General features: G+C 35.7%; 1 pseudogene; it reads right to left on the bottom strand.

Moving 5' to 3' along the window:
- The window catches only part of LOC107849375, a 32,592-nt pseudogene extending 17,763 nt beyond the window's left edge, over positions 1–14,829 (bottom strand).
- Positions 14,830–18,135: the final 3,306 nt, after the last annotated feature.

Below are 18,135 nucleotides of genomic sequence, written 5' to 3' on the forward strand. Positions count from 1 at the left end.
TGGACCACCTTTGTTGGTTCACGGTTTTGGTTCCCTTTATTAAGGGAATTTTGGCCACTTAGACATAAGGGAATTTTGGACAATTCATATTATTTTCCAACACACCAAGGCCACTTTTGGTCATTAAGGGTAGTGTAGTCTTTTTTTTGGCTTTTTTTGTAATATACTATAAGTATGACCTTTTAGGTCTTTTCTCATTAGTTTATGAATGATGAAATGTTAAAACATTGAAAGTCCTCTCTTTGAGAGTAGAACACCTTAGTTTAGTCTTAGTTAGGGCTTGGAATATCCATTGTAGTTTAGGGCTTAGAAAAGCTAATATTGACCTTTGCTTGGAAATAATGGATCTTGAGGTCCGTTGGTTCCTTTGTCATTCATCGTAAGAGTGTGTTGTTGATTATTACATTCATTAGGGGTTAGTGTTGAAATACACTTGGTTCTTAATCTTTGTCTCACTATCTATCCTTTTCATTCTTGCAAACTTGTTGTGTTGTTCTTGTTCTCTACTCTCAGTTTGTGTTTTTTCTTGTTGGCTGAAATTATTGTATTCTTGTTCTTCATTTTATATTTTGTTAAGATAGTTTAGGTTGGCTGAAATAGGTGTCAAACACCTTGTTATCTTCTCATTCTAGTGTTGAGTTGTGAATCCGAGAGAGGTCTCCAATCAGTCCAAGGATCTTAGTGATTTATGGACCATTTTGGAGTGTGTTTTGTGTTCTCCTTATTTTATTGTATCATTTGGTATCATATAATGGCTTGATATTGTTTCCACAAGATCAATCTTGGGCTCGTAAACTTGAAAATAAAAAAAATGTTGAAAAAAAAACTAAAAAATCCAAAAAAAGTGTAATCTACCCGTGTTATGTTCTTGGCCGAGAATTGTGTTATTGTTGCGTCTTGGCCTATATTTTTATTTATATTGAGAGTTTCTAGTGTTAGTTTTTTATTTTAATAACACTTTGAGTGTAAATCAAAGTTTGAGCTTACATTGTTGATGTTGTTGTGAACTTGAAAACTTGAAAGTGTTTTGGACGTTTTTATTGTTGTGGCTTCAGTTTGGCCGTATGGTATTTACCTTGTTGTTGTTCTAGTCTTGAACACATGATTTTGTTGTTAATTGGTGGCCTAAGAACTATTTTTTTAAATTTGTAGTTGCCTTGGCCAAGTGTTGAAGACATTGTTATTGTGGAATTTGAAAGTGGCCGTGTGAAATTATTGTTGTTCTTGAAGATTTTTGTTGTTGTTCTTGGTGAATGTTGTTGTTGTTCTTGGTTTTCATCATCACCTACATATTTTTTTGAAGATAAAGTGAACTTTAGATCCATAATGATGAAGGAAAAAGGTGTGTGACTTTTTAGTCTTGAAAGACAATACAACCACCAAAGACTTTATCAACCAATTTCCAACAACTTTCCATGATACAAGGGTTCATGTTTTAAGGAAAGTACTAAAAAAGTCAAGTCTTGAAATTTGAAACTTGAAAAAAAGGCTTCAAGACTTATTCTTCCCTCCTTAAAATAATTTTCACCAATCCAAATTAAAAATGGGTCAAGGCTTCCATCTTTGGAAAAATAAAATTGTTAAAGAACTACAACCAATATGTGGCTGCCACATCATGTTTTTACTGTTCGCGCAACAATTTTAGGCTCAAATTTTAGATTCTTAGTTTTATTTTTACTGTCCCTTAGTTTCATTTGTTGGTTCGAATACTAATTAGCAACTAGTAATCACCTACTTAGTTGTACATTAGTTGTCCAGTCCGTTTCTTTCCTGTCTTTGTTATTTGTGTGCTTTTCTCATTTTTAACTCGGCGTAACTTCTTTTTTTCAAGTTCGTAAGTAGATTTGTTTTTGTGTCTTGAGTCGATCAAACAAGAATCTATTCCGGCCACCAAGTAGAATTGACATCTTATTGACTACCGAAGTATAAGAAACTTTCAATATTTGCCGCTCCAATTGTGAGGATCACAAAATTAAATGAATACGATTGTTGGTAGGGAGCTTTTACTACTAATCTTATTTGTTCATTTTGTAGGTTTAAAAGGTGATATAAGGGGAACGTGTCTTCGATAGCTAGAGATTATTATGAATACAACTTGGGAGACTACAATTGTAGTGAGGGGTTTTATGGATATGAAGTTGAGGGAGATTACGGAGGCTATGAAAATAGCCATGAGCAAATCTTGGGCAGATTTAAGAGTTACGGTTTTGAGGAAAAAAATTAGGTGAATGAAGTTCCTAGTACTTATGGGGAACTTGGAGATGATGTAGGACCTTATGATCGATCTTATGATGACGTTGGGGCATGTAAGGAGTCTTACAATTCTCACTCCAAACTAAGATTTGGTATAACCCTTTCGTTCGTAAATCTTATGAGAGCTACGATAAGAGTGCACGTGGGGAGTGTGAAGATTCATATTCTCCACCTTGTAGTGCTATTATCAAGGTCGATATAGTATGAATAGTTATACTAGCTCAGGTGGAGGTTGTCTAATGAGAAGAAGAGGGTATGCATCTCCAAAACTGAGGGGTACTTGTGTGCCTTACAATGTTGATCCAGGAAGGAGTGTACACTCCAGAAAGGTAACCATTTTTGGAATACCAGGATGCCTTGTTTTGTTAAATGATAGGTACTATAGGAACTACATCCTTCCATCCATGGTTGACTACTTGGGGTTGTTTCGTGAGCCTTTACTTGTTCCATACTTCTTGGATAGGTTTAAGGTTACTGAGAGGGTCAAAGTTGTCTTCTCCCAATTTGAATACCATGAGGAGGTGTTGTGCGATATTCTTTTCTTGACATACGGTCATGTATGCTTAGGTGCTAATTGTTTTGCACAACATAGAGTTCCAAATATACAAAATTGGCCTAGTGTTGTAAGAGATCGGTGAGAAAATCACCTCGTGACCTACATGCTGCCCGAGCCGCAAAGAGAAGTGAATACTTACTCCAATCCGAATGCTTATGAGAGACAAAATATTGAGAGGAGTCAGGGTGTGCAAAGTGGTAATCCGAGAGTGGAAAAAGGAGAGGTTGTATGGAGCGAAGTGAGGGGATTTCCACCAAACCAAGGTAACATTGTTTTTCCTTCTATTTCTAAGGACATTTATGTAGGTACCGACATGGCAAGTAAAGGAGAGAAATATAGATTTTCTGCCCAAGCTTGTGGAAGAACTTCACAACACAGCAAAGGAGAGTCTACTCAAGAACTTCAAGGTAAAATAGCTAACTCTTATACTTTTGTGCATGTAAATGATGATTGTGTGGATAGTATCCAATTGAGTGTGAGTAGTAGCTTAATTACTTGTGATTCTAATGATTATTTTCCTTTTATTGATGTTGTACATGTTATGAGTGTGGATACACTAGTTAATCCTATTGATGACCAAATTGACTATTCTTGTAAGATCAATTTATATCCACCTAGTGCTGAAGCCTATATGTTGAACGGAAGTACATCGTCTTCTGTAATTGGTGTTGATCAACTTATTTGTAAAAAGTATCCACAACTTGAGTATGTGTGTGATATGATTAATAGAACTTAAGTGAGTGAAGTGCTTGAAAATATTGGTCACCAAAATAGGAGTGAACCCGAGAGCCATTCTTGGGACCATCTTATGCTTGAAATCTCTTTGAAACATGATATTGATCTTTTAGAGAGTGATGGACATGTTTGTTCTGAATCTTCCTAGGAAATAGATCATGATTTTATTAGGTATAATATCTTATTTGAAGATGATTTAAATACTCCTAATAATCTTGGTATTTAGAATGATGGTACAGCTTGCCTTGAAGCTATAGACGATATGCTAACCGATTATGGTGTGGCAACATTCCTCCTAAAGATGGGAATCTCTTTTTGAAAGATGAGAGTACTCTTAAGGGTAAGAAATATGTAGTCCTTTTTGAAAACCCGAGGGCAAAGGTATCATTGACTCCTTGGGGTAATGTTCCTAAATGTGCATCCTTGTTTGACACACTTGTGCCTAAATTGCATGAATTTCAACTTGTGGATGCCAATTTGTCTAGTTATTTGAAGAAAAGAATGTGTAGGTTTTTAAATACTTATTCTTCACTCGTGAATGCCTATGCATGTTATTCTTTCCTATACTACCTCCTTGCCTATGATGACATCCATGCTAGTTTTGGATTTATTTTATGTCGAGGTAGGAAGTTTGTTAGTCTGTCTATGTGTGTGCGTAATAATGCTATATGGATTTTATGGACTTTATAACTAATCGAAACACCCCTCTTGGTGTATTCTTTTGACGAGATAAAGAAGCAATGGTGTCTTACGGCTCATAAGATTAAGGAAGTTCTACCATGTGGATTATTTGATGCCATTAGGACCTATGTAGTTTTTTTATCTCTTGGTGATTCACGTAACCAAATCCTTTGTGCATTTTTATTGAGCTTTTAATATTTAATTCAAAGAATCCTTGGTTATATTGCAAATATGTGCAACCTTGGTATGTTGAGATGATTTGTTATGCTAACCCTAACCGTCATTCCATGAGGAGTTTGTATTTGTTTGCCCTCTCTTTGGTTTTGTAAGGTTTGGATTCGAGGTGGAATCCTTTTCAGGAAGGAGAGGATGATACAAGAATAATGGTTGCCTTAGCTTTCGACGACATCATTCAAAGTCACTATGTGAAGAATCAAGCTTTGGTCGCATGGATGGCACGGGATCATACTTGGAGGGGATATTTTGAGCCTACCATTGATCACACCCGAGTGTAGAAGATTGCTTGGATCATTGAAGACTTAAGGACTCCTGGGTTTGGACCACCTTTTTCGGTTCATGATTTTGGTTCCCTTTATTAAGGGAATTTTGGTCACTTAGCCTTAAGGGCATTTTGGACAATTGATATTATTTTCCAACACACCAAGGCCACCCTTGGTCATTAAGGGTAGTGTAGTCTTTTTTTTTCTTCTTTTGTAATATACTATAAGTAGGACTTTTTAGGTCTTCTCTCATTAGTTTATGAATGATAAAATATTGAAACATTGAAAGTCCTCTCTTTGGGAGTAGAACACCTTAGTTTAGTCTTAGTTAGGGCTTGGAATAACCATTGTAGTTTAAGGCTTGAAAAAACTAGTATTGACCTTTGCTTGGAAATGGTTGATCTTGAGGTGAGTTGGTTCCCTTGGTGGTCATCGTAAGAGTGTGGTGTTGATTATTACATTCATTAGGAGTTAGTGTTGAAATACACTTGGTTCTTAATCTTGTAATAATTTTTGTCTCACTATCTATCATTTTCATTCTTGCAAACTACTTGTGTTGTTTTTTTTCTCTACTCTCGGTTTGTGTTTATAATTGTTGGCCAAAATTATTTCCTTCTTGTTCTTCATTTTACGTGTTGTTAAGATAATTTAGGTTGGATGAAATAGGTGTTAAATACCTTGTTATCTTCTTATTCTAGTGTTGAGTTCTGAATCCGAGAGAGGTCTCCAATCTGTCCAAGGATCTTAGTGATTTATGGACTGTTTTGAAGTGTGTTTCATGTTCTTGTTTTCTTGTATCAGTATCAGAGCCTCTTCAATTATTTTCTCGGGGATGGCAGCCATGAAGTATGATATTTTGATGTTGGATCACAACGCCAGATTTTTGTTATGGCAGGTTAAGATGTGGGTTTTAATCGCGCAGATGGATTTGGATGATTCTTTATTAGGGTTTGAGAATATGACCTCATCATGGACGGACGAGGACAAAAGACGTAAGGATTAGAAGGCTCTATCTCAGATCTACCTTCATTTATCCAATCAGATTCTACAGGATGTTTTGAAGAAGACCACTGCCGCTGCATTATGGTTAAAACTAGAATCTTTATGCATGATGAAGAGTCTAACAAATATGTTTTTTCTCAAAAAATGAATTTTTTCCCATCGTATGTCTGAGGGTGTTTCTTTGGAAGATCACCTATCTGTCTTTAAAGAAATCATCTCTGATTTAGACACTCTGGAGTTTAAGTATGATGAGGAAGATTTAGGGTTGATTTTGTTGTGTTCGCTGCCTGCATCATACATGACCTTTAGGGATACATTTTATATAGTCGTGATACCCTAACCATATATAAAGTCTATGATGCGTTGTTCTCTAAGAAGATGATGAAACATCTTGTGAATGGGTCGGAGACTAAATGAGATAGTTTTATTGTTCGAGGAAGGACCCATGAGAGAAATTCTGGGGGCGATGATAGGTTTAGGTCCAAATCCAAAAACAGAAACAAAACCTGTAATTACTGCAAGAAGAAGGGCCATATCAAATCCGAGAGTTGGAAGCTACAGAATAGAGAAAAAAGAGAAGCTCCAAAACCAAAGGAAAACCAACCAAAGAATTTTGGTAAAGCCAGTTTTATGGAAGATGGTGGTAGTGATAGAGAACTCTTAGTAGTTTCTGATAGTAACTCAAAACCTAGTGAGGATTGGATTCTAGATTCAGCTTGCACGTTTCATACAATCGGGATTGGTTTATAACATATGAAATAATCTCTAAATATGCTTTATTGATGGGAAATAACACACCTTGTAAGATAGCTGGTATTAGAATAATTAGGATCAGGATGTTTGATAGGGTTGTGAGGACACTTGGTGATGTGTGGTGTGTCCTAAACCTAAAGAGAAATCTTATTTCCTTAAGTTCCCTTGATTTCGAACGGTTATAGGTACACTAGTGAAGGTGGAGTCCTGAGGGTTACTAAAGGTGCTTTTGTTGTGATGAAAGGACAAAGAAAGTCTAAAAATTTATATGTCCTGCAAGGCTCTACTGTTACAGGTGATGCAGCTATTTCTACCTCCTCTCTATTAAAAAGTGACATTGCAAAACTTTGCCATATGCGCCTGGGGAATATAAGTGAAAATAGGATGGCTAAACTAAGCAGGAATGACTTATTGATAGGAAGAGTATTACCAAATTGAAGATCTATGAGCACTGCATTTTTGGGAAACAAAAGAGAGTCAGTTTCACTAGAGTCATCCACTCAACTAAGGACACACTTGATTACATTCATTCTAATCTCTGGGGTTCTACTGACTACCTTCTAGAGGAGGCACTAATTACTTGTTGACTATTATTAATGACTATTCCAGAAAAGTTTGGGTGTTCTTTCTGAAGCAAAAGAATGATGTGATTTCTACTTTCAAGGAGTGGAAGACTATGATTGAAAAGCAGATAGGGAAGCAGGTAAAATGCCTTCGGATTGTTAATGGTTTAGAGTTCTGTTCAAATGAATTTAATGCTTTGTGCAATTTAGAAGGAATTGTGAGGCACTTTATAGTTCGTCATACTCCACAAAAAAATGGTATAGTCAAATGATTGAATAGGACTATAATAGAGAAGGTACGTTGTCTGCTCTCTAATATTGGTTTACCCAAGTTTTTTTGGGCTGAAGCTACTTCCACAGCTTGCCTTCTTATTAATCACTTTCCCTCAATCGCGATTGATAAAAAGACTCCACAAGAGGTATGGTCTGGTACTCCTGCTAGTTATTCTTATTTGAGGATATTTGGATGTCCTGCATATGCTCATGTTGATAATGGAAAGTTGGAACCTAGATCTGTCAAGTGCTTATTTAAGATTTATAAGCCTGATGTTAAAGGTTATAAACTTTGGTGTCCAACAAGAAGAAAGGTTATAATTAGCAGGGATATTGTGCATGATGAAACTGCCATGCTTTGGAATCCCTCTGAATCTAGTGCTTTGCCCCCAGATAAGCTTAGTGACATGAATCAGCAAAAGTCAAGAACCCATGTTGAATTATATATTGGAGCAGAGTCTACACCAGTGCCTACTTCTCAGTCTAGCCCATAGATATAGAGTTATACAATTTCTTCTTCACCATTAGTGGGGCCATAATATTCTATTGCTAATAACAAGCCTAGAAGAGATATTAGACCTCCTCAAAAGTATGTTGAAGCTGATTTAGTTGCTTATGTATTGAGTATAGCAGAAGGTATTGATTCTAGTGAAGATCCTTCTTCTTACTTAATGGAAATTAGTTGTGATGATTCCGGCTGATGGATGATTGCTATGCAGGAGGAGATGGAATCACTTTATAAGAAGGACACATAGGATTTGATGAGATTGCCTAAAGATAAGAAAGATGTCCGTTTCAAGTGGGTATTCAAAATAAAATAAGGAACATCGGGAGTTGAAGATGCTAGGTACAAAGCAAGACTAGTTGCTAAAGGTTACAGCCAGGTTCCAGATATCGACTTCACAGATGTGTTTTCTCCAGTTGTAAAGCATAGTTTGATTCGAGCATTGCTTGGCATTGTGGCTATGCATAATATTGAGCTTGAGCAGTTGGATCTCAAAACTGCATTCTTACATGGAGAGCTTGAGGAGGCCATCTATATGCAGCAACCAAAGTGCTATCTTCCTTACGAAAGATTAGATATTTCATGAGAGGATAAATTACATCGATGTTCGGTATCATTTTGTGCGTGAAATTATTGCTCGTGGTGATATTGTGATAACCAAGATTAAGACCCATGATAATCCAGTTGATATGATGACCAAAACACTACAAGTGCCAAGTTTGAGTATTGCTTGGACTTGGTTGGTATTAGCTGTTAAGATGTGACCTTAGGGGCCTTTATGGAAGAGGTGGAGAGTTTGTCTTGAAATGGATTTGAGTTCTGAATTAGAATTCGTGTCAAGGTGGAGATTTTTAGAGTAGTGACCCAAATTTTGTGATCCGTCCCATAAAGTTTTGCGGTGCGACCTATGTTTCTGATTTTCAATGGAGTCTGTGATGGTAGCATAGGGATCAGGTTGATAGGCCCGTGGACCTTTAGGTTTTTTGGGCCTAGGACTTATTTGTATGCACATATTATATAAGTGCATTTAATGGGTTATTTTGCGTATCCAGAAAATACTCATTTCCATATTGTACTCTTCTCCTTTCACTATAGTGAAACATCCTCTGCCTCTGCCCGTAATTTTTCCAGCAAAAGTTTTCATGTAAATCTGTCTGTTCAATCTTTTTTTCTTTCTTCTTGTGGTTTACTGTATTTTTACCCAATTCGTAACAGTTTACTTGTTCAACTTTATATAAGTTAACGTCTCTACTTATGCACAATCAAAGTTGAAAGGTATAAATGCTAGTTGGTGCCAAGTTAAGGGGAACACTTATGTATTGTTCCTTATAAAATTAAATAAAGAATTTCTAACCTATAAACATATCTTGTTTACCCACCCTTGAGGGATGTCATGTCCTTTTAGATCTGCAACAACAGTTAGGGAAGTCCTCCATCTTTGCACCATCTCCATTCCGTCAACATCATCCTTATACTTTGATTCATGTTCAGCAAATGCATTTGAAAAGCTCTCCCTCTGGTTACGAACATGTGATGGATCTACTGTTAGGATCTATGGAGAGAATGAAGAAAACTATAGAGGAAGTTCTTGATGAGAGAGAGAGAGAGATACGTGAGAATGAATTACATGGTAACACCTGTGAGTAAACTCCACGGCGGACGGGCTATTTATATTAATGATTCAGATTATATACAGTTACACAGAGAAATGAGAATAAAAGGTACAGCTTAAAATTTGGAGACTGAACCGTGTGAACATTAATATATGACAGTACATCACTTATTAATCAGGCTCCACAACCCAACAATTCTCCCACTTGGAAACTGATTCTTTCATCCAAGAATTTCATTCTCAAAAAAAGAAAAAAATATTTCTCCATCATCAATATGTTCACCGCACCATAACATCTATAGACACAACTATAGAAGACCAACTAAGGTTTTGCACAACCTTAGTTTACCAACATCAACACATTTTGTAAACGTGTCTGTTGGATTCTTTTCACCCTCTGTCTTTTCCAAACACATATCACTTTCTTTCACTGCCCTGCGAGTTAAATGGTGTTGTCTTCTAATGTGCTTCGTCTTTGAATGATAGGTCGGGTTCTTCACCAACTGTATGGCACTCTGGCTATTTGTGTAAAGAATCTTCTCACGCTGTGTCTTGCCCAGTTCTTCTAGATAATCTGCCAGCCATATCATCTCCTTTTCATCTTCAGCTATTGCCACATACTCAACCTTAGTAGATAAAAAAGCAACGTACTTCTGAAGCCTGACATCCAACTCACTGCTATACCATCTATGGTGTAAATGTATCTAGAAGTGCTCTTGCTCGAGTACACATCCCCACCAAGATCAGCATCAACAAAACCTTGCAGAATTACTTTGCCATTGCTAAAACAAAGTGAAGTACTGGATGTACCTCTCAGACATCTTAGAAGCCATTTCACTTCTTTCTAATGCTCTTTCTCGGGGTTTTCCATATACCTGCTAACAACTCCCACTGTATGTGCTATGTCAGGTCTAGTGCAGACCATAGCATACATCAGACTCCCAACTACAGAAGCATATGGAACAAGTGCCATGTTTTCCCTCTCCTAAGCTGTCTTCGGTGACTGCTCCTTTGATAATTTTATGTGATTTGCCAATGGAGTAGTCTTGGTTTTAGCATTATTAACTATGAATTTGGCCAGCACCTTTTCAACATACTGATTTTGGGATAGATTCAAAGTACTAGCAGATCTATCTCAATAAATCCTCATCCCGAGAATCTTCTTCGCTGCACCTAAATCTTTCATCTCAAACTCAGAAGACAGACTTGCCTTCAGAGAGTTTATCTCCTTCATACCGGATCCTTTAATCAACATACCATCCACATACAATAGTAAAAATATATAGGAATTAGTGTATTTCTTGAAGTAGCAACACTGATCCTTTTTACTCCTGAGAAAGCCACTCTTTCTCATAAAGTAGTCAAGCTTCTTGTACCAATGTCTATTTGCTTGCTTCAGCCCATGCAAGCTCCCGGTGAGCTTGCACACCATGCGTTCCTTGCCTGGAACTACAAACCCCTCTGGTTGCTGCATATAGATTTTTGTATCCAAATCTTCATGTAAAAATGTAGGTTTTACATACATTTGCTCAAGATGCAAATTCTCCGATGCAACAATACTCAATAAAATTTGGATAGTATTTAATTTCACAACAGGAGAAAATATTCCAGCATAATCAATACCTTTTCTTTGTGAATATCTTTTAATTACTAACTGAGCCTTGAACCTTTTTTTGCCATTTGGTTCTGCCTTGATTTTGAACACCCACTTGTTCAACAAGGCTTTCTTCCCTACAGGTAACTCAGTCAACATCCACGTGTTATTCTTCTCAAGTGAGCTGATGTCATCATCCATGGCTTGCTCCCACTTGATTGAATCCCCCACTTGTAGGGCCTCAGTAACAGACTCTGGTTCCCCTTCATCAATTAGCAACAGATAATGTAATGATGGTGAATACCTATCTGGTGCTCCAATGGTCCTGGATGCTTAGGTATCACTTGTTCCACCTCTAGTTCCTTAACGACAGTCTCTGGAGTTTGTTGAGTTTTTGCTATAACATCTTTTGGTGTACTCTTTAGCAACTCAATCTCAACTCCCACTTTCTTTATAGTCTCTTGAACCTTTTGCTCTCTGTCCATGTACAAGACATTTTTATCAAATGTCATATCACAATGTCTTAGGATCTTCTTGTTCCTGTCATCCCAAAACCTGTACCCAAATATGTCGAAACCATAACCTATAAAGTAGAAGCCTATAGCTTTAGCATCAAGCTTATCTCTCTTCTCTGGATCAACATGAACATAAGCAATGCAACCAAAAGTTCTCAAGTGAGAATACTTGATCTCTTTTCCTATCCAACTTCTTCTGGAATCTTGAACCCCAGAGGAATTGATGGTCCCATGTTGATCAAGTATGCAGCTGTGCTTATAGAATCTGCCCAAAACGTCTTAGGCAGCCCACGGTGTATCCTCATGCTCCTTGCACACTCATTCAATATTCTGTTCATCCTTTTAGCAACTCCATTCTGCCTTGCCTTTCGAGGAGCTGTCCTCATCAATCTAATTCCCTCAGGTGCACAAAATTTTTTGAATTCTGACTTGTCATCTTCTCCTCCATTATCAGACCTCAGGCATCTGATTTTCAAACCAGTCTAATTTTCAACTTCAGCTTTCCACCTCTTGAAAGTAGCAAACACATCTGACTTATGTTTCCAGAAGTAAACCCATGCCTTCTGTTGAAATCATTAGTGAAGGTGACATAGAATCTAGATCCACTAAGTAATGAAATAGGAGATGGTCCCCAAACGTTTGTATGGATTATTTCCAGTTGTACTTTCTTCGGCTCTCTCGTAGTCTTTGTGAATCTTACTCATTTCTGTTTACCCATAACACAACTCTCATAAAGACCTATATCAAATAGATTTTAGCCCCTCTAAGGCTCCTTTTGCAGTAAACATATTCATTCTTTTGGTACTTATGTGTCCAAGTCTGTTGTGCTACATACATGAACTGGAAACACCTTCAGCAACAATAACAATGTTTATGCACCCTGCAGTAGTGTACAAAGTTCCAGTTTTTGTTCCACATGCTACAACCATAGCACCATTCACAATCTTCCACGAACCTTTCCCAAACTCTATTGTGTAGCCTGTACTATCCAATTGACCAACAAAGATCAGATTCTTCTTAAAGACTAGGAATATATCTGACATCCTCTAATGTCCACTGATTTTCTGGTAGAGTTTTTATGCAAAAATCCCCCTTTCCTTCAATTGCTAACAGCTTATTGTCAGTAAGCTACACCTTTTCAAAATTTCCAGACTTGAAATTTTAGAACAATTTCTTTCTTGGAAATGGATGAAAAGATGCACCAGAATCCAATATCCAGGATTCAACTGGGCTGTCCACACTAAGGATTAGAGAATCCCCAATGTCTTCTGCTAAATTAAAAGAATCATTATCATCTCCATATTTCTGATTCTTCTTCTTCTTGGGTTTCTTGCAATCTGTTCGAAAGTGTCCTTTCTCTCCACAATTCCAACATGTCACATTGGGTTTTTGTGGAGATTTTCCACTATTCTTTGATTTTGATCTGCCATGTGTATTCTGATCCTTCGACTGGTCTTTCCCCTTTCGGTCAACACTGAGAGCACTATAAGATGACTCCCCAATTTCTTATTTGTGAATGCTTTCGCTAAGAATAACATCTTGGATTTTATCAAACTTTAATTTCTCATATCCATGAGAACTGCTAATCACAGCAACAACAGTATCCCAAGACTCAGACAGAGATGACATCAAAATCAATGCTTTAATTTCATCTTCGAAATTAACGTCCACAGAACACAGTTGACTAACAGTCATATTGAACTCATTTATATGATTAGCAACAGATCCAATCTCAGACATCTGTAAACTGAACAATCTACACATCAAATATACCTTGTTCATCGCAGATGGTTTTTCGTACATATTTGATAGTGCCTTCAACAGATCAGACGTGGTCTTCTCCTTGACTATGTTGAACGCCACATTTCTGGACAAAGTCAACCGGATCAGCCCTAGAGCCTACCAATCGTTGAGCTTCCACTTTTCCTCCGTCATGGACTTTGGCTTCACCCCAATCAAGGGTTCGTGAAGATCTTTGTGGTACAGATAGTCTTCGATCTGCATCTTCCAGAAACCGAAACCGGATCCATCAAACTTCTCAATTCTAAGCTTCGATCCTTCCATCTTCAGTGATCGTGATGAATCTCCCAAGCTCTAATACCAGTTGTTAGGATCGATTTGTGTGCACACAGACTAGATCTATGGAAAGGATGAAAAAAACTAGAGAGAAAGTTCTTGAGGAGAGAGATAAGTGAGAATGAATTACGTGGTAACACCCTTGAGTAAACTCCACAGTGGACGGGCTATTTATATTCATGATTCAGAGTATATACAGTTACACAGAGAAATGAGAATAAAAGATACACCCGTGAGTACACTCCACGGCGGACAGGCTATTGAACCGCGTGAACATTAATATATGACAGTACATCACATATTAATCAAGCTTCACAACCCAACATCCACATCATAGAAGATCGGTATGAGTTTCTGTCCATTTTCGTCCTTGAATTCCGTGATCTTCAATAGTTCATTCAAGCACCACCTTGATGTAGCATAATTCTTTGAGAAAATGACAAGGGTTCTTTGATAGCTTTCAAGAGTTCTTCTGAGATCGAATCACCATTTTCTAGCCTTTTACCATCTTGAAAGGTGAATATTCCCCTATTTCTCAAACTTTCATACAAGTGACACGTAAATGTTCTACGAGTATCTTCACCTCTAAAGCTTAGAAAGACATCATACTTCCACTGAGGCCTAGCAGAAGAAAAAGACGATGTCATCGATTCAGTTAATTGATTTGAAAAACTCTGTGAATAGATTGCGGTTGTGGTATGAGATAATAGATGCTATATAAATATTTCCACAAATTTAAATATGGGAGAGCATAAATATGAAAGTTCCTATATACTACTGAACTATAGCATGTCGTAGGAAATTTTTGTGAAGTTTCTGAATGCTCTCCTATTTAATTAGTGGGTTTCCTTTGAAGTTTAATAGAAAGAAGTAGGAAATTCCTTCAAAGACCCAAAAGTTCAGTGTGCTATGTACATGGTGGATAGCTAAAAGTACAATCCCATGAAGATACAAATTAAAAGAAAAAAAAAAGAGGAAAAAGTGATAACTTGGCCCTCTCCTTAAACTAAATTATGTTAATGACTTTCTCCATCACCGAAAGCAAATGACTTGACTTAAAAAAATACTATGAATCCTACTTTTCTTTTGTTCAAATGGAAAGTGAAAACAAAAAGAATCAATTTATTAGGAAAAGAAGAATCAATAATAGAAAATCCCGCACACCTAATAGTTTAGGCATGAAACTCGAAAAACAGATATATTTTAGGTGTGTTTTATCCATCAACTTTTTTTTTTTTAAAAAAAAATGAATTCTTTTTTGATTTTGCGAAAAAAATAATATAAAATTAAGTGTAAATAGAAATGAAGAGAATACAAAATTAAAATGAAAAAAAGGAGACTTCTTGTTTCTGAAATGTGAACATGTTCTAATAGGTTTGGAAACAGGGAAATATGGTTATGGATGAAAAAAAAAATTTCCTTCTTTGGGATAAGCAAGAGGTTCAGATATTCAAACAAGAAGTTATGTGCATTGTCAGTGTACAAAATATTTTATACTATCATTTAGTTTAATCTGCTATTGTACGTTACCTAATTATTTACATAAAAATTAAAAAAGAAAAAATTAAATAGCCTACAATAACAAGTCAAGTTTACCTGATAGTGTAGAATATTTTGTAAACTAACAGTGCACAAAACTTAAATTCTGTTTTTAAAGGAGTTTAAGTTATTACATATGACTTATTTAGGTTAATCCGCACATTAAAGGAAGTGAGGTAATTTAAGTGGTTATCTTATTTACATAGGTGAACATTTTCTCATCATGTGTTTAAGTGTATATTATCATTCATATGTCGAAATGAAATTTACCACAGATTAAAGAATTGTTCACGTATTCTGCCTATAAATAAATTTTTTATGTTGAATTTCTTTAGCACAAAGGAAGTTTAATTTTTAGTCTAGTCAGAGCCGGCCTAAATTACACAAATCCCATATGCATGTTAAGGAGCTAATAATATTTTTTTATCACAATTTTGCTTAATTACATAAAATTCCATCAATCTCATTTTGTGATACATATTTTAAGCCTTGATACATATCATCTTTGATACATTTTAAATCAATCGATTAGTTAAATAAGAAAGTAATAAAATTACATTTATTCAAGAGAGTAAAATCATGGAAGAGAATCTCTAAAATATCTAAAATAGTAGCAAATTAAAATTTAAAACTTTTCATTAGATCTTATCATATATATATATATATATATATAGTACCGATTTTATCTGATACATATGCCTGATGCATGTATACATGATTTGTGATTGATACATTAATTGATTTTGATAAAATTGATCAACATTGATATAAAAAATAATATAGTTGTGTGCATAGATATTTATAGGCACAATAAATAAACATGCCCTTTAACTTGGTCTAAGTCTCTAAGATCACATCTATGATCTCCAACTTTGAGTGTGCACAAGTAGACACTTAAATTTGTATACAGTTGAACAAGTAGACACATATGTCATATGGCGTTCTACGTGGCCAATTCTTATCATACATGACGTCCTACATGTATTATGCCACATAGAACTTGTGTGTCTATTTGTTCAACTTTATACAAGTTTAAATTCTTACTTATGCACACTCAAAGTTGAAAGTCATAAATGTGATTTATGGCCAAGTTAAAGGGCATGTTTATGTATACACGTATCAACCTACTAGATATATAAACAATTTATAAATCTATTACATGAGTATGTAGATGCATTCATATATCTATCGCGAATAAAAATGTACATTCTTTTTTAATATGATGCATATTTACGCATGCAAGTATATTTATATATATTATAATAAAAAATTATATTCTTTTTGTTGGATGAAAATATAATCAATCATAACTATTTTGAATCTAATGACTCTTAACTCAGTTTTAATTCATCCAAATCTAATCCAACTCGCCCATTTACCATCATCACTAGAGGTAGGAAATCAAGTTGTTACAATGATCGCCACTCAAACGTATTGGTACTTAATTCTTGCCTCTCGTGTCCAAACGTTTAAATTTTTTCCCCGCTGCTCATTTAATCAAAATTTATGGACTAAAGTACCCTTCTGTATACAGATCTAATTCACCGACGTAAGTTTAGTGTTTTTATCTTTTGAAACTGAATTTTTTCCTCGTTGGGCATAAGTGTTTTTTAGGAATTAAGCCACGCAACATAAGTCATCTACCTAGTATTTTCCGAATTTGTTGTAGTGTTCAAAAACTGGAGTACACTTTTTGTGGCAGATATTCTTTATCCTTTTTAGAGAAAAAAATATTTGGTAGCTAATGTGGGATGGAGTATATGTGCCGGTCTTTGTGTGTGTTGTGTTTTGTTGGAAGTACATTGCCCTCATACGATAAAACTTGTGGAATATTATGGTTTGAGCATTTAAACTAACATCATTTGTTATTTTCGTTGTTAGGGGGCATAAATTGTTAGGCTTTTACGATATAATTTGTGGAATATAATGATACAAAAATAAAAATTTTTGCTCTCAATAGAGTTATTTGTTATTTTGATGTCAGAATATTTTGATTCACTAAAATGCTGAAAGATAAAAACTAAAAAAGATTAAATTTGAGGAAAAAATGTTAATACCACTCCAAAATAGGGGTATTTGTGTGAATGACGTGTAGATCATCACCATCAGTGGAATTGATTCGATAGATTTTTGGAAGGCATAATACATAAATATGTCTTTTAATTTGACTTGGTTTGAGGGGGGCTTTCCATAGCGGAGGTCGTGGGTTTGATCCATCCCTAATGCTTTCTCAATCGAGCTCATCGCACGGGGTTTACTTAGTGCGGTTTATATCTCCTGTGTGGTTTGCGAATTATTGCACAGTGAGGGATTTACCCAATGCGCACACAGTGCTCACTACAGAGTGGTCACCCGAAGGGAAGAGGCTATGGCAAAGGGTGTTAGCGGCTGCGGGTTTTCCTAGAGTTTTAAAAAAAAAATTTGGACTCAAATCATATTTATTACCTTAAACTTTGGGTATGCACAAGTAGACACTTAAACTTCTATAAAGTTGAACAAGTGGACACATATGTCCATGCGACGTCCTATGTGGCCAATTTTTGTCCTATGTGGCATCCTATGTGTATTATGCCACTTTATACAAGTTTAAGTGTCTACTTGTGTACACCCAAAGTTGAAGGTGATAGATGTGATTGACGTCAAGTTAAAGGACATATTTATGTATTATATATTTTTTAAATTATTTGGGTTTTGGGGAGACCAACTATAAGTCTTTAACCATACTAGTTTAGCCAAACATGTCTTGTACATGTAAATTTTGATTATTTCAAATTAGATGATTTTATCTATTATGAAGACTTTTAATGAAGTGTAAAAAGTTCAAAATATATATTTTATTATAAGCACATATATATTTTACCATCAAAAGTTTCAATGGTTAATGGATTTAATATATTGTACATGTACATGTAGATGCAGATTTATAAACTTTATAAATCTTCTTAAAATCAAATTTATTTGATTTAGAATTCATAAAC

This window comes from Capsicum annuum, unplaced genomic scaffold (genome assembly GCF_002878395.1).
Source record: "Capsicum annuum cultivar UCD-10X-F1 unplaced genomic scaffold, UCD10Xv1.1 ctg81929, whole genome shotgun sequence".
In the NCBI taxonomy this organism is placed as follows: domain Eukaryota; kingdom Viridiplantae; phylum Streptophyta; class Magnoliopsida; order Solanales; family Solanaceae; genus Capsicum; species Capsicum annuum.